This window comes from Crocodylus porosus, unplaced genomic scaffold (assembly GCF_001723895.1).
Source record: "Crocodylus porosus isolate Cpor-Errol unplaced genomic scaffold, CroPor_comp1, whole genome shotgun sequence".
NCBI lineage: Eukaryota > Metazoa > Chordata > Crocodylia > Crocodylidae > Crocodylus > Crocodylus porosus.
Window position 1 is genome coordinate 32,239,824 of NW_017728912.1, and position 23,121 is coordinate 32,262,944.

A 23,121-nucleotide genomic window follows, 5' to 3' on the forward strand; every position below is an offset into this window, starting at 1 on the left:
ACACCTTGCTGGGGTCGTTTGACCCCAGTACTCTTTCCTGCCATGGCAAGGGCTCGGACTTGATGATCTGCTCAGGTCCCTTCCAACCCTACCAACTATGAAACTATGAAACTATGAAAGTGTGTGTACTGTCATTGAAGTTTTCTGAGCGCTTGTTGCCATGAATCCACCCCATGGAGGCTCTTGTCTCATAGAACTTGAATTTGGTATGAGCATTTCTTTTAGGGAGGATATGGAACTAAAATTTTTCACTTAATGCTCCAGGCAGAATAGTTTACAGGAAAATGCAGACCAAAAAATGTGCTCTTCTGGCCCATTTCAAGTTCTGCTTTTTCCTTTTCTTGGTCCTGTTGTAGCCTTTCCTGCTTACTGGCCTCTGGGTGTCTGCATCATAGAATCATGGAATCATAGAAAATTAGGGTTGGAAGGGACCTCAAGAGGATATCTAGTCCAACCTCCTGCTCAAAATAGGACCATCCTCAAACAGATCATTCCAGCCAGGGTTTTATTGAGCTGGGCCTTAAAAACCTCCAAGGATGGAGATTCCACTACCTCTCCAGGTAACCCATTTCAGTGCTTCACCACCCTTCTAGTGAGAAAGCTTTCCCTGATATCCAACCTAAACCCCACTTGCTGCAACTTGAGACCATTGCTCCTTGTTCTGTCATCTGCCACCACTAAGACTACCTCCATCCTCTTTGGAACCCCTCTTCAGGTAGTTGAAGGCTGCTACCAAATCTCTCCTCAGTCTTCTTTTCCGCAGACTAAATAAACCCAGTTCCTCAGCTTCTCCTCAGAAGTCATGTGCCCCAGCTCCCAAACTATTTTCATTGCCTTCCTTTGGACTCTCCAACTTGTCCACATCCTTTTTGAAGTGGGGGTCCAAAACTGAACACAGTACTCCAGATGTGGCCTCACTAGTGCAGAAGAGAGGGGAATAATTACTTCCCTAAATCTGCTGGCAGCACTCCTACTAACAGCCCAGTATGCTGTTAGCGTTCTTGGCAACAAGGGCATACTGCTGACTCATATCCATCTTATTGCCCACTAACCCCCAGGTTCTTTTCTGCAGAGCTGATGCTTAGCGAGTTGGTCCCAAGCCTGTAGTGGTGCATGGGATTCTTTCATCGTAAGTGTAGGACTTTATACTTGTTGAACCTCAAGAGGTTTCTTTTGGCCCAATCCTCCAATTTGTCTAGGTTACTTTGAATCCTAGACAAAATGATACCATCAAATTGAAGGTATGATAGTTGCATGTGCTAGCCTGCCTAGTATGGGTAATAATAGTAGGAAAGACATTAGTGTAGACTTCAGAATGAGCTGGCAACCAGAGTATGTACTCAAGGATTCTGGACCATATGACAGTTATACAGTCTAGTTAGCCTATAATAGCCCTATTAGCTTCCATGGATCTACCCAAGTGAGTAACCTGCAGCATTAGGCCTCATGTGCTTCATGAAACTAGAAGCATATAAGCCCCACTTCAATAAAACACTTAAGCACATGTTTAAGTTTAAACATCTTGGTGGCTTCAGTGATACAGAACTGGAAAGACAAGGCCAAGGGATACTACTGGTTTGGTTTTCATTATCTCTTACTCACAAGCTATTCACAATAGCTTTTAATGAGTGTTTCTCCATCTGAAGGTCATGCAGAGATGGGAAAATGAAAATGCCTGAAATTCAAACTGGAAGCTGTGCTAATTAGTCCTGCAAATTACATGGCATTGTTTCTGTCTGCTGATCGGATGACTTCTGTAGCCAACAGGCAAGCGCCTCAGTTTGAAATTGTCCTAGGAAATTCACATTTTGCAATGCCAGTTCTGGAATTGGAGAGCCACATTTTTGTTGGCTAAAGGCTGGAAACCTGCTTACAATGGGTTTTGAAGCAAGTCAGGTTCATATTCACTTCTTGTAACTGTTCTCTGAGGAGAGCTGATTCATTAGAACACTCCTGGAAGAGTTTCAGCATGTAATGATGTCAAGAAATAGTCACATACAATGTTCTGCAGCATCTACCTAGCTCTACCTCCTGTACTTATATGAGTTCAGCTGCCCTTCAAGGCTGTTTGCAGGGGTGGCTGAGTGGAAAATGAAAACCTTTCACTCTCAAGTGCAACTACCTTAGAATCATAGGATCATAGAATCACAGAAAAGTAGGGCTGGAAGGACATCAAATGTTTGTTAAACCTAATCTTGAAACCACACAAAAAACTGTGTCACCCATCTACTGCGCACATTGCCTAAACCCACCAAGAATATTCTGGCCTGCCACAGGTAGAGCATGGGTATGAGTGCACTGTCAACATCCTGCCACTGCAAAGACAGGAAGTGGTTTTTTAAATATACTTGAGAGATCCTGTTACAGAGGAAGAGAAACTCCCCCACAGTCCATGCAAATGTGACTGTGGGTTATACTTCCTTGCTGGTCTCAAATGTAGCAGTCGGCTTAACCCTGGACAGAGGGACAAGACGCTCTAAACTGGAACTTCTGGGTTTTTTGGTCTCCGCAGGAGCAACGGCACACCCCAGTCAAAGTTCCCTGCTGCCTGTAGCAACAAGAAGGGGGAAATATTCCTTCCTGAACCTAGAGCAACCAGCAAAGCCCAGAAGCATGGGGGGAAAAAGAAACATAGGCCCTTCACTCTGCTTTGCAACCTGGGGACTGCAAATGACACATACTAGCTGGAGAGCCAGAATTCCCCTTTCAATCACACTATCTCCTCCATAAACTAATCCCAGATCCTTTAATTCTATATAACTACACTGGTTGTGGCGCTCTGCTGCTTTCTCCTGCTATGGGGCATGGTCCTCTCTGATTTCCATTTTGTGTGGTGCTGCAGAGCTCTTCTCATGGTCTTGGTGTGGAGCTGCTGGGCAACAATGTGCACAGAACCTTATGGTACTCTTTTCCACATTAGAAGTACTGTCCATCTGAAATGCTTACCAAAGGGTCATTTTCCAATGTGCAGCAATGCTTTCCATCTCAGTCTGTAGGGCAGCTATCTCCAGGCAAAGCTGTGTTGGTCAGGGATACAAAGAGGTGCAATCCCTCGCTGAGACAGCAGCACCAATTTAAACCCCCAGTGTAGACCCAGTTATTCTGGCAAGCTTGTCTTACCGGTATAATTCATTGCACATGAAGGGGAGGTTCACTGTAGCATTATCCACACAAACAACACATTGACACTATACCCCTATGCAGGTAAACAAAGTTCTTTGGGTAAATACGATATCTTTTATTAGACCAACACAAATAGTTGGAAATTTTCTTTTTCGCAAGCTTTCGGGTATAAAGCTTTCCTCATCAGGCTGAGGAAGCATTTGCAGTTGGTCGGTGCTCTTTCTGGATGGAGTGAATAGTAAAGAAGCCAGAGGCGGGTGTGTTCTTAGATCAACATGGCTACAACCTATACCTATGCAGGTAAAGCAGTCCAACTGTAAATTGGACCTGAGAGAGATGGCTTGCATCTGCAGGATTAAGTCACTCCATTTAACTCTGTTGTTTGAACTCTTGCATATGGAAGAGTGAGAACAGGCCTGGCCCTTGTCCTAATGAAATACAGACATCATCAGGCTGGCCTGAGGGCAGATTCTTGCCTTGGAGATGATGATTCCAGAGAAAACATCTCAGCCCAATCCCAACGTGTCCCTTTCTGCCCTTGCTGTGCTGCTAAAGCCCTTAGCATTGTTCCTGCAGTGTGTACTGTCAGATGCCAGCAGGCTGTCTTCCTGTGAAATTAGGAAACACTTTGTGAAGTATTTTCAGCAGGCATGATGTCAGGAAAGCAGCCTGCAAGACATTTGTGCTGGGTATTTTCAACACACATAACTAACTCTTTGTTTTGGTGTGAATGGCAGTTTGTCTGTGCGCCACAAAACAGATTAGCCAGCATGAACTGCAGCATCTTATTAGTTTATATCGTTCTGACCAAATTGCACCCTTTTTCCCCCTTAAACTCTGCACCTACATCAACCAGCTTCAGAAAAGATGCCAGGTTTTTCTAGTCGAAGCTATTCAATTAAGCAGCTCCTCACTGTAATCCTTTTGTTATCAAACAGCTACAGTCTGATTGGCTTAAGCAGATGTGCTAAAAATAAACATACATGTGCCTGTGAGATCTGGAAGAGTTGGAAAGGACTGCAAGGGTCATCTAGTCTCTGCCATCTATCTATCACTGATTTTTGTGTGGGCACATCAAAAATAATCTCTGAACAGTCGCTAATGTATTTATTTTCCCAGAGTGCCTGGGCAGCAGGGCAGTACTTGTGAACACATGGGAAGCTGAGGAAGGAACACAGAGACTGAGTGACTTTGTTGAGGGATACAGAGAGAGTCTGTGGTAGAGCACGGGGTTGAGTCTGGATTTCCTCGGTTAGTGTCTGTGCCAGCCTTGATCAGCTGTACAATGCAACCCATAAAGCTAACAAAACTTAAACATCATGGGAACTGGCCATGCTACTTCCATAGCCATTGATTCACATCACAAATGCTCATCCATCAGGGATTCATGAACCCTCTTCAAACAACTCTGAGGACATTCTTCTTCACTAGTCCTAAGGGCAGAAAAGAAAGCTAAACTCTTAAGGGTAGACAGAGAGCCTCTAACTCACCGGAGGAGTTACTCATCCACATAGTCCCGCTGAAGCCTGCTGTGAAGAAGGGGTTCCCACTTTAGCCCTGTGATCCTCTCCAAAGCAGCATGGAGAAGACACTTTTCTCCTTTCACAGACCACATTTGAAAGCATTTCCAGTTTTGCTCCATAAGTCTCAATCAAGGTCTTTCTTCCTCTGCTTTCTGGTCTTTCAATTCTTTTACTTGCCCCTCGCTGGCCAGATGCACAGCTCCTACACAGCTCATTGCATGAAAGGCAATGCCTTTGGACTGAGTTAGCGGTAAACATTTTTTCTGATGGGAGCACTGCTTTAACAGGTGCCTATGCATGGATAGAGTTTCCAGATTTGCATTCAGTCTGCTGGACTTGCAATTTTTAAGTTAAGAAGGATGCCAGTTATTCAACAAGTTCTCCTTTGTTCGGGGTGCCAGGCTGAGCGGGTGACTCTCAGGCCTGGTGGGCACTACAAGAAGAACATGGGCCTTGTTAATGTCTGGTAATGGTGCGTCTTTGAAAGCTTTTTACCTCAGCCAGTGAAAGGAGAACTGTATAGCATATGTCTCTACTGGACTTGTGACATGCCACCTGGTGCACCAGCTGGTCAATGCAGAGACTGGCTGGACCTTCCCCTTTCCCACAGCTCCAGAGCCCCTGGGGTGAGCACCGTGGGCATTGCCCTTCATCCCTTCCTGAATTCAGCAGCAGGGAGAAGGAGGGGATGAGGAGTAGTGGTGCTCAGCTCTTGCTTTCACCCAATTCCAAAGGGCGTTACAAATGCCCTGCCATGTCCCCCTAGATCCGCCCCCATTTCCTCCATTTTAACAGATGGTGAACGAGAGTCACAAGAGTTGTCTCGGATCCCATTGGAAGTTTGTGGCAGACCCAAAGGCAGAACTCAGATCTTCTGACTCTGAGACATGTGTTTTACCCACAAGACTTCTTGTCTGCTCTGCTGCCTGCAGAGTGAGTGACAATTAAGGCTTGTCTAAACGTAAAAGCCATAACAAAGTAGCATAGTGTAGGTGGTGCAGTCTCCCTAGGGATGAGTATAAAGGTGCCATTAACCCTGTTTTCACAAGGGAAGTCTGGTCTGCAAACAGATCACCCTAAGCAGCACCAGAGGCAGAGTTTCACTATTACAATGGTTCTCAATCCTTTTGGACCCAAGGCACCCCTCAGAAAATGCCAGATCTTAGCTTTCACTTATTTCTAGGCTATAGAAAGATACTAGAGCAATTCTTCTGTTGCAGAGTACTCAGAAAGGCCACAGCAGGTCAGAATGTTTTTGACTCTGTGGATCTCTATTTGAAATAACTGAGTTTATCTTTCAAATCACATGGAGGTGCTTGCAAATCATGTGTAGGTGTTTGCTATGGCATCCTGGTTGAGAATCTCTTCACTAGTATAACCATATTAGTAACCATATTAGTCACACCCGGTACCAGCAGACTTGTACTGGTACAAAAGCTATTTGCAGACTAGGCCTTTATCAAAGGTGGAAGATGTTAGCATCAGAAGCTGGAGATTTGTCTTTTTATTCACAGGTCGTACACATTACTCTGAACTTCTTTTGATCTAGACATAGGGTTAGGAAACAACAACAGCTGGTGTTATTATGTCATCTAGTCATCTCCTCTCAAATCTCCAAGGCCAAGAATTATTAAAGCCCCTTTTATTTTTCTTGGCTGATCCAATATACAACACAAAGCTATTATAGCAATGAGCCACATAAAAGGTCTGGCAGGATACATCTGTGGGTAAGATACTGGTGGACTAATGGTGGTGGTAGACTTGTGGTGCAAGGCTGACTATTTAGGCAGTTAGTATCGGATTTCCAAAAAGCACGCTATCCAGGATCCAAGCCAGGTTATCTAAAGGGTGCAACATGGTGTATGCAGGTTAGGGATTGAGATCTTTGGAAAACATGGGTAAAAGTACTACTATGGGAGGGTCTGGGGTTTCTGAAGGAGGCAGAAAAGGAACTGAGATTTTGTTCAAAATCTGGTCCATGCTGTGGGTGGCTTTTACCCCCAGTAAGCACATTTTCCCCAAGAACACCAAGAATTTAATCCTTTAAAAAAATCAAAACAAAAGTGATCTCAAATTTGAAAAGCCTCTCTCCTCTTCTCCCCAAAACAGGTACGGTTTGGTCTGTGCTTGTCCAAGTTTGGGACAGAGGTTTGAATCATATCTTGTTATGTCTGGAATGGTCTATCAATTCCTTCTACCCATTCAAGGGCAGTTTGAGATAAGCCTGATTCTTGGATTTCAATTGTTTGCAAAACAATCCATACGCGGCACAGATGCCTCCATAGCTGGAAGCTTCTTTAGCAAAATACAAATATTGTTCATCATATTATCAAGACTTTCAGTCCTATTTCCTGTAGCACCAAGAAGTCTTCAGGCCACAGCATCCCTTTTGCTTATACTAGTTTGCATGCCAGAACTCTGAAAAATACAGAGGGAACAACTTTTAACTAAAATAGTTCTAAAAGCTAGGCTGCTCTGGAGGGCAACAACACCCCTGATGAGTAAAATCAGACTTTCCTAGTTTCATAGTTGGTAGGGTCGGAAGGGACCTGAGCAGATCATCAAGTCTGACCCCCTGCCATGGCAGGAAAGAGTACTGGGGTCACATGACCCCAGCAAGGTGGTTGTCTAGCCTTGTCTGAAAGACCCCCAGGGTAGGAGCCAGCACCGCTTTGCTTGGAAGCTGGTTCCAGACCCTAGCCGCCCTGACAGTGAAGTCACGCCTCCTGATATCTAGCCTAAATCTACCCTCTGCCAGCTTGTGACCGTTATTTCTAGTCACTCCTGGTAGTGCTCAGGGGAACAGGGACTCCCCTGATGCCTGCTGGTCCCTCCTGACTAGTTTGTAACAGGCCACTAGATCCCCCCTCAGCCTTCTCTTTTGGAGGCTGAACAGGTTCAGGCCCCGTAGCCTGTCCTCGTAGGGCCTGCCCTGCTGCCCCCTGATCATGTGAGTGGCCCTCCTCTGGACCCTCTCCATGCTGTCCACATCCCTTTTGAAGTGTGGCGCCCAGAACTGGATGCAGTACTACAGCTGCGGCCTGATCAGTGTTGCATAGAGTAGGACCTTCCTCTTGGTAGGAAATTTCTGTTTTCTAAACTTTGCTTTCATGTCTGAGGACACCATTTTGAAAATTTCCTATTGACCAGAGATGCTGTTTTCACTAAAGCATGGTATTTCTGAAACAAAATATGTTCCCTGAACTTGTGGTTGCTCAGTAAAACTGATATTTGGTAACAGCACTAGTGGGGACAAATATCGTATTGTCCCACATATCACATGCCCCAAATAAAACACACACCTTGTTTTGGAAAGACAGAATGTAGAGAAAAAGAAATTTTTTTCCTGAGTCATGGCCAACTGTTTAATAAAAAGGATGTCCTCCAGGAAACACCAAGTGCCCAGGATGCAGCATCCCTAGAGACAGTCTGGCTGAGGCAGCAGGGATTTTCTGACATGGCAGGACAACAACAAGGCTAAGCCCCAGATCCTTGCAAAGGCAGTAGCAAGACTATTGCTTCTTTATGGTTAATAGTTTTTCATAGAAGTACATCTAAATAATACATTGGTGTTTCCATATCACAAGCCTCATCAAGATACTGCAGCCTGCCTGAAGCAGGTCAGTTACCCTCAGGTAGTTCAGCAGCTCTTCAGCCAAAAGCTACTATCTCACCAGCAGCAGTGAGGTTAACACTGGACTCCACCCCTACTTTTTGCAGCCTCAGGGAGAAGTCACATTCAGTTTGGTGGCCATGAGTCACAGTGTCTGCTTGTTCTCTTCCGCCCTGCTTCTATTCCAGCAAAGAAAAATCAGCTTCTCCCACTTAAGATATTTTTCCCAATTTTGGAGGGCTGATTTTGGGGGGAAAGCTGCATGGGCTATGCAAGTAAATACGGTATGTTCATTTTGCTGAGCTGCTGTGAGACTCTCGCTAAGTGGACTTCCCTCAAGCCACTGACTTTGGAGGTCTGTCTCAGGACGTCAAGGCTCCAAGTCTTCTCCCTATAACACGGACCTCTCAGACCCTGTTAAAGCAGGTTTCCAGAGCGTTGGGGCTCCCAGCGCCACAGAAGAAAGTCTGGAAATTCTGGCATGGCTGGTTTCCTCACAGTCGTGGCCACTGAAATCCCAGGGACTTCAGCACAGGAGCCATCTGTGTGCCTGGTTGCACCTGCCCAAAACCTGTGGACTCTGAAGCCCTGCCAAGTGACTGGCCCTGTTCTGGAGACCCTTGAACTCCAAAGTCTGTGACTCCTTATCTGTCCTGCCAGCCAGACTGCTCCAATACTGGGGTAGTCAAGGCTCCAGGATCCTCAGTTGTGGGCAGTCTAGAGGGCAGGACAGGGCCGGAGGCAGGGATCCTGAAAACACTGGGTTCCTGGCCCGGAGCAAACCACCAGGAGTTCAGGCTGGATTCTAATGGATCCTTGCCTTGAATTCAGCAAAAGCTCAGCAAACGCAAGGTGCTTTCAAATATAATCCTTCTAGGTTCACTAAATCATCACCTTCTGTTTCCAAAAACTTTTGGTTCATCAGAAAATTCCTGAAGTAATGAGCTCATTCCAGAGAGCAGGTTAGACCAGGATGACCACAAATGTCACAAGCAGCCTCTGCATATGGCACACAGAAGAACAGGGGAGGGGAAGGCAGCACAGCCACAGATAGGAGAGGGAGCAAAACACAGGGCAGCAGATGGGACCAGGGAATGAGGTCAGTGTGGCACTCAAGGAAGGTTTGGATATTAATTTGTGGCATGCCTACCGAAAAGGTTGGTGCCCACTGGGTTAAACAAATAGCTGTTAAAGGTGGCCTAGGTCAGTGTTTCTCAACCTGTGGGTCACAACCCAAAAGTGAGTCACAAGAATACATGAAAAACAAACTTTAAAAAAGGATTTGCTTTTAAAGGAGAAAAATGTGGGAAACGGTGGCTTTTCCCTTGCAGGCTGGTAGAGTTCCATCTAGGTACAGGGCTTCATTGCAGGGGTTGGACTAGGCAGCTTTTTGAGTGCCCTTCTGACTCTATATTTCTATGTTTTCATGAGTTGGCATTCAGCATGCACAGGTGCATGCACGTATTAACACACACACACACACACACACACACACACACAGTATGACAAATGCAAAAGCTGTATTGGAAAGAGTTATTTCCAGGATCATAAAAGGATATTAGAAACAGCGGAAAAATGAAATAAAAAACTATTAAGAGTGACTCAGTAGTGTCCCATTAACTCTGTGGGAAACTTTGCCATTTATAATGGTACTGTGGGATTATATGGCTCAGTCAGATAGGAAATGTGATCTCTTTGTTTCCACTGGTCTTTTCCATTATAGTTTTAAACTAGCAGTTTGTTCACATTTCCTCTTTCATCCTGTAAAAATGGGAGCTTTCTGCTAACCTGCCAAACATGCCGACTGTTACTCCTCTCTCTCACCACCCTCCTGCAGAGATGGCTGTACATTCATAGTTCTGTCTTGCTGTTTAAACCCAGCTGGTTATGACACTTCCCCCATTCACCCACCTGTACAATGAGAATGAGACTGACTTGTCTCCCAGGCGTGTTGGATAGTTTCATTGGCTAATGTCTGGAAAAGCCTGAACTGAGAGGTCTAGATAAGCACCAACTGAACAGCATAATTCCTGTAAAAACAAGGGTAAAAAAACCCATGATCCAAGAGAGCAGAACTATGCTAACCAGAAGGCTGTCTGGAAAACCAGCTGTCCTGTCTCTCTATGTTGTCTCTATGTTTCTACAACACTTATTCCAGTGGGATCACAGCATTATGATGCTGGAATGTTGTACACTCCAAAATGGTCATCCCTGAAAAATAAGATGTACATAACAGCACTAAATGCAGCTGGATGCTAGAAATAAAGATGGGTGTTGTGTCTGGTCACCAGTTCACATGACTGTTGCAGGTTTACCTCATGTCCTTTGCTAGACCTTGGCCAACATCTTGAGCATGTCTGAGGGAAAGAAAAAGCATCTTTCTTTTGCCTTATTTAGACTGAATGCTCCAGACCAGGGATCGGTGGATCATTCTGCCTCCCATGACAACCTGGAAAGGTCGTTGTCTGCCTCTGAGGGAGCTCTGTAGCTACTTTTCCTGTAATGGACCAATTTCAAAGCAGCCACTGCTTGTCATGAAAGCAAGAGAAAATGCAGTATAAAGAGAATAAACTCTGATCTGAAAATCTAGTCAGCAAAGTGAAGGACTGTCCACTGACATGGGCTACATCTTTTTAATCAAAAATAGTATCTGTCAATGGAAGAAAAGAGTCCTTGAAAAAGAACAAATGTAAAGTTGCCATGAGGTACAGCAAGTGAGCACATGTGTTTCACAGCAAGCCTTAGGGCCTATGATAACTAAATGGCTGGTGAGTTTTCTCCCAGCGGGAATGCTTGCAACTACTGTATAAAGGTTTAGTGCACAGGGACAATAAAGGGATCACAGATTCTGAGCTCTATGGGATATTCTCTGTGCTATGCTTCTCTCAGATTCTCCTGGTTTGATTTAATATAGCACGTGCAGTGTATTTAAGGAGCAGTGTGGTGCAATGCATTCTTAGGGCAGATTCTTTCACGCCATAGACAATATAATTTAAAATCATAGGGTGGAGGATCTCATTTGAAGGTAAGGAAAATGAAATGATGCCCACGCTTATAATCATATGATTTTTTTTTCTCCACTATGATTCCTGTGGAAACGTGACATACATACACTGCACATTGCATCATATTGCATTTGATATTGTATGTATTGAAAGACAAACTGTGAAATATGTTCTATCAGACACTGAAACACAGTGCACTCTGTTGATCTTGCCCCCTTCTTACCAGCATGGAGCTCAGGTCCAGCTCCTTGTGGCAGTGAGCAGGGACCGCCTGAATCTCTGAATTGATTGGGAGGCTTCTAATTTGATATGGACTTTTTAATGGGTCTCCCTATTTGATTCAGATTTGGAGATTCGGTTCCTGAATCAGGTCAAATCTCTTCCAAATTGAATCGGCTACCAAAGCTTCGCACAGCCCTAGTCCAACCAGTTCTGGGTGCCACACTTCAAGAAGAATGTGGAGGAGCTTGAGAGAGTCCAGAGAAGAGCCACTCACACGATTACAGGCCTGAAGAGCAAGCCATACGAGGAAAGGCTGACAGATATGGGACTGTTCAGCCTAGAAAAGAGAAGATTTGGAATCCTCTGGGGGGATTTGGTGGCAGCTTACAAATATATCAGGGATGAGCTCAGGAGCTAGGCAAACAACTATTTGCCAAAGCACCCCAGGGGAAAACCAGGAGGAATGGTCAGAAATTCCCAGAACAGTGGTTCCCAATCCTTTTTTTGCCACGACCCACTGCTGGGAGTGGAGTGCAGCGGTGGCTCTGTGGCAGGGGAGCTCCTAGCATGCAGTACGGCTCATCCCTTGTGTGTGGCATTGCTGGCATTGCCCCCACAACCCTCATTTGGGTCACGACTTGAGGTTGGGAACCGTTGTCCTAGAAGAAGGCTTTGGACTGGATATAAGGAAAAACTTCTTCACAGTTCATGTGACCAGACTCTGGAATAGACTCACAGCGGGGGTGGTGCAGGCACCTACCCTGGAGATTTTCAAAAGGAGACTGGACGCACACCTTGCTGGGGTTATTTGATCCCAGCTGTCTTTCCTGCCCAGAGCAGGGGAGGCTGGACCCGATGATCTCATGAGGTTCCTTCCAGCCCTGAACTTCTGTGACTCTATGAATATTGATGAAGTGCATAACTCGCTTAAGCACATAGCATCTTTCAGTTCTACTGTCTACTTTGTAATAGAATTACACACCATTTAACTGCATAATTGGTGAACGTGAAGTGACAAGAAGCTGTCAGTGTCAAGATTCTTAAGCAGCCTAGAACTGACTAGGTCCTTTTAATTTCACAGCTACGATTTGGGTAACAGGGGGTTCTGAGAAACAGGGTGGGTATGGAACTTAATGTGTAGGCAGTTCCCGTAGTTAATGAACATTGTGTACTTTGAGCTGGGGTAAAACTCTGGCAAAATGCATGGACCATTTCCAGTCCTCTGGCTGTGCACTTAAACAGAGTGCAGTGTGTTGATAAATAGATTACCCCAACATGGTAGTATATAAGGTAATGGTTTAGGCTAATATTTAAAGTTATTTTCCATATTATCTATCATCAGTGTAAGGAGACGGGCATGTGCATCACCCAGCTGCTGCCGAGTTGTCACACCAGTCAGGTTGCTAATGATGAAGGCTCAGTTGCAACGGGCCAGGCCTGTGGCTCAGAGAGACGACCCAGAAATGCCGCAGCAGCCACCAAAATGGTGAAATAGCATGTGAGCAGGGGACACATGGTTGTCCAAAGAAAGGCTTCAAGGTCACTCTGAAAAGGGCACTTGGACAAGTTTGACCGATTGGCTAATGTTTTGGAGCTCTAAGCACCTGCAGTGGAGAGCCATGGGGACGGAAGGCAGTAGCCTGTTTGAACAGCACCAGTAGCACCTTGTCATTGGACAGGAAAAAATACATAAGACAAAGGATGCATCATCAGGGACCAGGTCAGAGCTGCAAGGGCAGACCAGCTCACACATTAAGTGGTGCTGTGAATGATGTGACAAAAGGTGCTCTGAGCACATCGGCCTGCACAGTCATCTACACGCTCACCGTGCTTGACTCACCTACCCCAGCACAGCACTGTCACCCTCTGCTAACAGGGGCTCATGGGGAAGATGATTTTAGTACTAAGTACCAAGTACCCCTTGGAAACATGGGACACTTCATTTAGATGCCTGACTATAGACTTAGGGGCTTAATCTTAAGCTTCTATTATTCCAGATCCTGGTTCTATTGCTCTGTATATATCATGCTGCTTTTCACCTCCATTTATCAGCAGAAAGAGGCTAAACTGCACCCCCGCCCCCCCCCTAGGAGAGCGCTGTGCCATAATTTGCCAGTATGAGATTTAATAAGAAATAAGTTGTTCGGGGTTTTGTGTGAGTGTGCTGCTAACCAGCCCTTACATCTCTTTTCAAACCTCTGTTTAAATTTTCTCCATTTTTCTATTCTAAGTCGCACAGCATGAAAACCACACACTGTTTCCAGCACTTGAGGGGTGATGTTCAATGGCCAGAGCACATCCGGTAGGTTATAGTGGAGGAAACTCTGGTCAAGAATTCTGAGAATTGTATTCAAGTAAAGGATGTTGGGTGGATACTGCCTCTATTTATATGACCCCTTTCTTGCTTTTCTTGCACAGAAAACATAACAACCCCACTTCGAGAGAATAACCGATTCACCACCACAAGTCTGCAGTATGACCACATTTTCTCTGCCCAGTTTAGCAAACTATATATTAGAATAGTTCACCTGAGTATGGTAAACATGACAAGATCTTCATAGCAAGATCTTCTGTGTCTCCAAAAGATCCAAAAGTTTAGCTAGGTCAGCTTGTGGCTTGCAGAGCTCAAAGATCAAATGTTTGTGAGTGAAAAGTAATGGCAGGCTGGATGACACAACTTTTTATTGACTCTGAAAAAAGGACAAACATAAAATCCACAAAAGCCATGTGATCTAACATTTCTGTTGAAACTAACAGGAAATGTAAATGCAAACAATTAGAGTGGATGCCCTTAAAAGCTCAACTTTTACCTCCACACCTGCACAGACACCACGCATTTTTTTATAGTTGGACTAGTAGCTATTGGGTAACCTTATCAACTGTGGAAAGGTGAATGTTGAGTTACTGACTGTGCAAAGTGACTGCAAATCGAAAGCCACAGAGCTGCTGCAGCTGCTGCAGTCTAGTATCAGATCCTACTTTCTCATGGCAAAGTTCCACCCCTTGAGCCCCCAGTCCAGTGTCCCAGCCCCTGAACTACATTGTCCTTTCAAACCTCTATCTAATGCTTTCCAGGTTTCCAGGAAGCCAGGGGACCATGAAGGTTTTGTGTCAGTCATCCGTACCTTGGACACAGGACAGAGCTGCCAAACACAGCACCAGGCCAGGCACCCCTGACAACTGTGCGCTGTTTGAACACTGGCTTCTCATGCCCCTTCAGCTGCTCCTTTATAGCCAGAAGTGGTTGACCATCCTTACTTGAGAGACTGCTTCTTGCCTTGTGCTTCACTGCAGCACTGAAGACTGGCCAGCAAGTTGCTGCTGTCAGTTCTTAAGTTAAAAGCCTGCAGAACTTTCTTGAGTAATGGCATGTAGAGCAGGGCAAAATATTTCAGCTGAATATTTTATTTCCTGAAAGACACAAATTTGAGCCAACTGCAGCGATTCACAAGCCCTGTCAAACAGCTTCAGTCCTCAGAAATGCCAAAAAAGCGAGAAGGAAAACACAAACATGCAGCCAACATGTTTTATACAAAATATTTTGATTTTTCATTCTGCAATGACATTTTATTTTGAAATGTGCCTACATTTTAATTTAAGAAGAGTCAAAATGCCTCCCCCTCTGAAAACAGAGGGCAACGTTTAGTTTCAAGGCAGATAAAATGTTCAGTTTGACTTGATTTTTATTTTTGGTGGAGGCAGCAAAGTGAGAAAAGAATTAATTCTGTGTAAACTTCCATGATTTTTTCTTTAATTCTTTTAGTTGGGCTGGTAATCTAAACAACTGCAATTTGCACAGGTCTACAGGCACAGCCACATTCCTGTGCAAAGCCATTTCAAGGAACCCAAGAGAGGGCACGGGGCTTCTTTTCTCAGCAACACCTTCATAAACATGCCCCGCCATAGTGGAAGGGGTTTGTCAGATAAGCAGCTGCCTTTTGGACCTTCCTGGTGGTAGAACTGAAATCCTGCACTCGATATCATCAAAGTATCACGCATAGCTCCAAGCTCAGGAGGCTGGATCACCAGGCTGGGAGAAGGCATTGGGAGGAAGAAAGGAGGAGACATCTCCCCCCAGGTGTCAGAAGAGACGTTTGGAAATGTGAACTGTAAATAGAGACTCCCCAGACTGTGCCAGATGCTGCTGTGTCATACAAGACCCATCGCAAACACTCTGTTTCCTTTCCTACTGCGAGAGGAGCCACTGAACCTTGAACCCTGAAGCCCTCCCTCCCCCCCACAACATATATTTACACAAAACCCTGCAGCATTTGACCATGTGTATCTAGAAATGGCTCGGTTTGTTTGTGTCCAGAGTTACATATGTGCATGCTTATGCAAATATACAGCAAATCCAACCCAGGTGCCAGCAACAGGAAATTCCACCCAAGTAACAGAAACTTCATTAATTCATTGAAATGCATTTGCACCAGTATTCATTACTAAAAACATGCTAATGCACTGGGGCTCTAGGAGCTTGTTAATCATTCATTTGCATTTTATCGTCTGGAGAAGCAAGTCAACAGTAACTAGGAACAGTGCCTAAGTAGGCAAACCAAGGTGCACTTGAGGTCAGATTGCTGAATGCTATTCAGGCAGCGTTTCTGCAAACAGGTCATTTCCAGATAGTGCTCGTGGTGGCCGTTCTATACAGCTCATTGATAGGTACCAAATCAATAAGGTCATGTTTATGCTGCACTGATAGCTTAAGGACACTGACGAAAGAATAATATGTATTTTGGATCAGACTTAAGCTTCTTCTTCTGTGGTGAAATATAAATAATGCATGTTGCTTATGGGCCCGACCCAAATCCTATTGGAGTCGACACGTCTGAAGCCCAGTCTCAAAGGTGCTTTGCTGAATCAAGAATTTGGTTTAAACACACACACACACACACACACACACACACACACATTATATATAGATATAGCTATAAAGATATATAATGAATGTATGTATGTATATGTATATAATGGAAACAACACGGGATTAGCAAAGAAAATGAGTGAGCATGGAGAACTAACTGGCTAATACTGTGCCCTGGGCAGTGGCACAGCCCATGGTACAAGATTTGCAACCGGAGATTTGCTTCTGCAGCAGGTGTCACCTTTTTTGCCACTGATGTGTATCAAACAGCCATTTAAACACCAATCTTTGGTGGCAAAAAAGGAAGTGACCTCTCCCATTGTAACAGCCAACCTTCAGGCACTCGCTCCTGCACTGTGTGCCACTTCCCTCCTGCCAGAGCTGGAGCTGCTGAAGGCTCAGCATGTCAAGGAGAAGGCGGGGACAGGGATGGGAGGCTGAGGCATCCCTCTAGTGCCCACCCCATCCTTTAAGCAGCACTCGGAGCTCTTGCCCCACTCACCCACCTATCGTTATACTACTGCGTGAGAAGCACTGGTCACGCCATTCATCTGGCCCCCTGGGCCTGATGAGCTTGACACCCCTGCTCTAGAAGCAGAGGCTGGGTAACAAGAAGCAGAGCTGTGGCCTTGCCCTCACAGCATGGAAGCCAGGCAGTCCCCTGGGAGCAGCAGCAGCAGCAGCAGCAGCAGCAATCCTTTCTTTCCACCTGAAGCACAGAATGGGTCCTGGTGCTTCCCTAGCACCCAGCCTGTATCTGCTTGCATGAATGCCTTGTTCTGTTGCACTTTCATTCCTTTTACATGCACAGCCAGGCTGTCTTGGCACTGAGTTCCTGTTGGCATGGACAGCATGGTTCCCCCTTTCATTGAGGTATTGTCCCAGGGTGCCTGAAGGCTCAGGCAGATGCTGCCAAACTGATTACACTCAGAGCAGCTCCAAATCTTAGAGTCATTGTTTCAGGCTGTCTGAAGCCTCATGTTGATGTCACTGCCTCAGTTACACCAGGAACAGTTCCCCTCTTGGTACAATTGTCTCAGGCTCTCTGAAGAGTCAGGGCTTGTCTGCATGACTGAATTTACCAGCATCCTGAGATCAGTAGAATTATACCATAGTTGTTTCCAGTGTAACTCCCTGTGTGAAAACTCTTAGTCTGGATTAGGAGTACTTTTAATTTATTTTATATAACTTTGGGAGTTATTATAGTATATTCCACATTATGGATTAACCTGTACTACAGCTATGCTATACTATATCTGCTGAGACCAAAGCCAGAGGTTCCTGGGTAGAGCGTCTTCCCTCTCCTCTATGGTTAGATTGATATGGACTGGGCGGGGGTAGGGGGGACAGGTTGTCTTTCTCTGTAGCAAGAGGCATGGCCCTCTTTCTGGGATCTCTTGAGTGTGTATTAACAACCTTTTATAGAAGCAGGACATTGGCTTCTGTGGTTCCCCTGCTTTACCTGTGGCAGGTTATGTCTTGTGTTGTGTCAAGTAGTTTTACAAAGAGTTTAGATTATGGAGAAGTGTACAGGATGGTTTGGATTAGGATGATCCTGCCTCAGGGAGGTGGTTGGATTAGATGACCCCTGGAGGTCCCGTCCAGCCCCACCTCTTCTCTATGATTCTAGGAAAGACTCTTAGCAGAAGCAGTTTATGCCAACAGAAGCCAACCTTTTTGGTGGGCATACCACAAATCAGCCTCACACCCTCTCTGAGTGCCACTCTGATCCCCCAGTCATCTGTTCTGGCTTCTTCTCTTTGTCATGTGCTTCTTCCCTGATCTGCTCTGCTTTCTGATTCCTGTCCTGTGCTCCCTGCCCAATTTGTTGCTCTGTTTTCTGCTCCCCACCCTATCTGCCATTGTGTTGCCTATCCGCTCTCTGGTCTGCCATGTACTACACAGAGAGGTTACCCAATCCACAGGTTGGCCACCCCTGGTTTATACCATCAGAGGGATTTCTTTTAGGGCTGTGCAAAGCTTTGCCAGCTGTTTTGCTTCGATGCTGTTTCAACTCATTTTGAACTTGAAACAGCGAAGTCAAAATGAAATGAAGGGCTTTGAAACAGCCTCAAAATAAAATGACGCCAGTTGAGACGTTTCAAATTTTGAAGCAGCCAGACAGGTGGTGGGAGGTGGGGAGAGCCAGGGCTGTGCTCCCGGTGTCTCCGCAGCCCCATGTGGCTCAGCCCAGCAGGGAGCGCAGCCCTGGCTCTCCCCACCTCCCGCCACTGGGTTGCGCTCCGATCGGCTTCGCCAGCCCCGTGGAGCTCAGCCTGGTGGCAGAAAGCGGGCAGAGCTGGTGCGGCGCTCCGCCTCCCACCACCGAGCTGAGCTCCACGGCCTGCGAGCTGCTGGGAACTGAGCCCGGCTGGGGGAGATGCCTCCTGCCGCTGGGCTCAGTTCCCAGCACTGGGAAACTCAGCCCGACTGGGGGAGGTGGAACAAAACAGTGCTTTCGAAACAAAACGAAACACTGTTTTGTTGAAACAGAAGTCGAAGTGGAACGGTGCTGTTTTGCCTGGCCCTAATTTCTTTAGCCAGCATAATTAAATTAAACCCACCAGAACAACAAAACTTGCTTTGGCAAAAGGGCTGTTTTGCTGGTATAAGCTGTACATGGGAAGAAGGGGAGGTGGGGGTTGCTGGCATAACTGCCGGATAAACATGATTTTTGTTCCACACTCCTGGCCAACACTGCTATGCCAACAAACTTTGTAGCACTGTATTTGTCAGTATGCTAGTGAATTTCCCATTCAGGTAAGCCTTCACAAGGTAAATATTTTATCTGTCATTCTCAGGGCAACTTATTCTCTCACATTATCTCAGGCTCACTGAAGACACCCAGTTCATGTTTTCAAACTTTGATCTGGAGTCATGAAGACTAGACATTTACTTTAAAAAATGAGATTCTGGGATGGCTGCATGTTTCCAAGAGCTGAGGCTCACCACAATAGCCTGCAGTGCCTATTCCTTAGCCAGGACCCTAGTTCAGTAGGAATAGGATCAGGCTCGTATGGCTACACAGCATAAGCATATCAGAAAGATAACAATAGCATTTTATATGGTCATTCACATGCCCAAAGCACTGGACAATTTCAATAATTAAACAACAGTGACTGAGCAAGTGTCCTGATCACTGAGCACTGTGTATGTGCAGGGTGAGTGGTATCACCATAAGACTCTTAGCTCTTAATAAAAGGGACTAGGGCAGTTAACAGTGTCAGCTGGCCAAAAGAACATTTTCTTCCAGCTTTCACCACCAGTATCTATCCCTTATTAAATACAGCAGCGGTTCTCAAAATGTGTTAGGTTACATGCCCATTTTGAAGTATGCTGTGTACTAGTAGCATGATGGGGAGTATGAGGGAGGTGACTGGGGCAGCCTTTGGAGGAGGAGGGGTGCAAAAATAGCAGCTGGAGCCATTAGAGCCGTGGCAGCTGGTGCTGCCCCGTATACCAGGGCTGCCCAGGGTGCAAAGATTGTCCTGTTGTATCGCTGTTGTGTACCCCAGGATTCCATGTTTGGGTAACCTCATGTCACTACAACCACAATGCAGCTCTCCAGCCACCTAAGAGAGAATCACAGAGTCCTTCTTCATTTTTTCTTGTCCTTCTTTTCCTCCACTTATATTGCCCCTTCCCCTTCTCCTCCTTTCCCATTCCTAACTCTGGAAGTTTGCCCACAGGACTGCATGAATCCCAGCCTGAGAAACCCTGAAAGACAGCAATGTCCTCTGTGTCCCAGACCTTTTCTCACCCCAGTCTGCTTTACATTCCTATGTCCCTTTGCATGGATACTCCATTGGCAGAAACCTTATTTAAAGTCCCAATTAACTTTGAAATATTTACCATCCTGTTTAAGAGGACTTAAGGAGACACCAAAGGCAATTATTTCATCAAAGACAGCTTTGTCTTTTGCTGATCCCCCCCTCCCCTGCCACCCTCTCAGCCTTGCTATTTATATTTTCTTATTTCCCTTCTCTTTGTTAAAAAAAAATTAATTGCTGGGTGCTTCTACAATAGGTCCCAAAATTAATGTCCTACAGTTGCAGTAAACTAAACTTCTATTACAATCCCCAGAGAATTTTTATTTTCTCTCTAACTGGCTCCATGTGTATAGACCAGCTGCCCTGTGACTCCTCCAGTCCCATGAGGCTGATCTGCTCTGCATGCTGCAGCTGACATACTTAAGACCCTGAGTTAGACACAGGCATAGTGGCATTTAGATAAAAGTAGTTTGTTTGGTAATGAAACGCAGTGAGCTCACAGATGGCATCTCCAGTGAGTGCAGCAGAGGAATGCAGCATGTGGTCAGAGTCTTCAAGCTGTTTGCCCTGGTCTTCTCTGGTCCCTTTGCAATAGGACTGCTTCTCATGCAGAATTATCTCCCATTCGAGCTGTAATCCCTTGGTTTCATGATCCCAGTTAGATGAGCACAGGCCCTCCACAGGACAGATTTCCCAAAGAGATAAGGCTCAGATCCCCAGCTCCCATGGGCACTTTCTGATTGCAGTGGGAGACAGGTACCTAAATCCCTTTGGAGACCTGACCTTAGTGCCTATTTGGGTTTCTAATACATAGCCACATTTTTGCCAGATCCCATTGAGATCAGACCATCAGTTACAAAGGGCACTTATACATATGACAAAGCTCTGCTCTGATGTGTGCTAATTAGCACACGAAGCAAACTTGATTTATTAATCAATTAGCTCATTAGCACACTCCAGCAGGCTCTGTGTCACATGTATTCAGCATCCCCATGTTTCAAAATGGCAGCAGGGGCACTTTAACTAAAGCTTGTCGAATGAGCTTCAGTTAAAGCACCCCCCACCACCATTTTGATGTGTGGGATGCTGAATACATGTGATGTTGCAGGCGTTTTAATTAGAGCAGCTCTTAGAACTGCTTTAATTAAAGCACCGCCCCCCACCCTGGAGCACGTGTGTAGATACCAAAAGAGACCAGGGTAATTAGCCCCTTTTAAAGGTGGATAAGCAGAGGCAGAGAGAAGGGTGTGACTGCTGGGTGTTTGGCATCCATGATAGGCCAGGAAGTTCAGTTGGCTAACGGGGAGGAAAAGTCCTTTGGAAAAATCTGGCCACTAAAAATGCACTTAAAACAAAAGGCCTTGAGTTCATTTCTGCGCTGACTCTAGCCAGGGTGTACCATGCCTGCATTTGGCCATCTAAGTACAGCATCTGCCCCCCACTGCTTAGCTGTACCTCCCTGAGAAAGCAAGGTGGTTTGTTTATTCCACCTGGTTTTAAAGTGTGTGGTGCCTTCTCTGAATGCTGCTGGAAAAAAATGGAAATCCTACCAAATAAAGTCTGAGTCATGATTATCCAGCTGTGTTACCAAGTCTTTGAGGTCACTGTGGGTTGTGATCAGTGCCTGTATGGTTTTTGCAGGCAAGAGTGGGAGGGCAAGATGGGAATAAACCAGTCACAACCACATCTATACAAACACTGACATCGCCCAAAATGAAACCCTGACATCTGTCACAGCCAAACCTGGAGGGCTCTTTATACTATTGGTAATCTGCAGTCACATAGGTCAGTGCAAACTATATTTCAGTTGTGGCCACTCAAGCCAGTTTAATCACATTATAAATCAACTTTAAAAGAAATTTTCCACATGAGTGCAGCATGGAGGAACTAACCTCTTTTCTTCCTGCCTCCAGAATGCCTGATCCTTGCTGGCTTCTCCAAGCTAACATGAACTATATGATAAAACTTAAATTATAACTGAAACGTTGCCTCTATCTGAAGTCCCATCCTCCTGTAAAAACTCTGATATCAAGCATGGTGATGCTTGTAACCTGAACTGACTGGTGTGTCAGGAGGCATAAGCTAAAACTGGACTGAGAAAAAAGTGTCCTCTGCACTGAGACTTGTGTCATTCAAGTGACATTAGTCTTCCAGTGCCTCCCCATAATTTTCCTCTCCTTAAATATGCACATAGGACAGACAAGCTCTCCCACAATTCAGTGGAAAAGAAACAGGGGAGCTCAGTTTATACCAAATGCTATTTCACAGTATGACTGCACTTCTTGAGAGGGCTAACTTAAGAGGAGTCATTTGAGTGTTGGTAACAGGTGTAACTTGACGTACCCTGGGGTGGGCTCAGCACAAACTCCTTGAACAGGAGCTTCTGCAGCAACTGTGGTGGCAGTATGGGATCCCTGGAGGCTGTTATTCTGGATTACCTTCTGAATTGGCACCTAGTGCTGCCTTGCTCATGCCTCCCTCCAAGTTATGCTACTGATCGGGGTGGATCCAGAGGGGGTGCAGTAGTGCGGCTGCACCACCTTTTTGGATTGAACCGCCCTTTTCAAAGTCCCTAAAAACATGAAAATGTCCCTTCCCTTCCAGCTCAGAGTCACACCTCTTCCCTCCTCTTTCCCCTCCTCTGAGCTGGAAGGGGAAGGGAGGGGAGGCTTCCACAGTATGCAGCATGGAGTCACCACTAGTGGGAGTGGAGGAGACTGGGAGCAAAGGGTATAACCACCCCTGCAATCCAGGTTGCTCCTCCCTCTCCCTCTTTGAGAAATCCTGAATCCATCCCTGCTACTAGTAGATAACTTGGGTTTACCCTGCAGTAACTGGAATGCAGATAACTCAGGTGAAGCTCTGCTTACTTGGAATCAAACTGAGTCCATGCCTGCATGGAAAGTACACCAGCCCCAGCAGGGGTGCCCTCAGACACACCCTACTGTTCCACATCAGGGCTGTGTAAAATTTCACCAGCTGTTTCTAGTCAACACTG

The 23,121-nt window shown here is 45.7% G+C and overlaps 1 long non-coding RNA gene across 1 annotated transcript in view; it reads right to left on the reverse strand.

The window, feature by feature from the left end:
• Positions 1-23,121, reverse strand: part of LOC109309463 — a 39,009-nt gene that overhangs the window by 12,943 nt on the left and 2,945 nt on the right. The window contains exon 2 of the long non-coding RNA XR_002100921.1: positions 10,171-10,289. This is a non-coding gene — a long non-coding RNA (uncharacterized LOC109309463). The remainder of the gene's footprint in view (positions 1-10,170; positions 10,290-23,121) is intronic.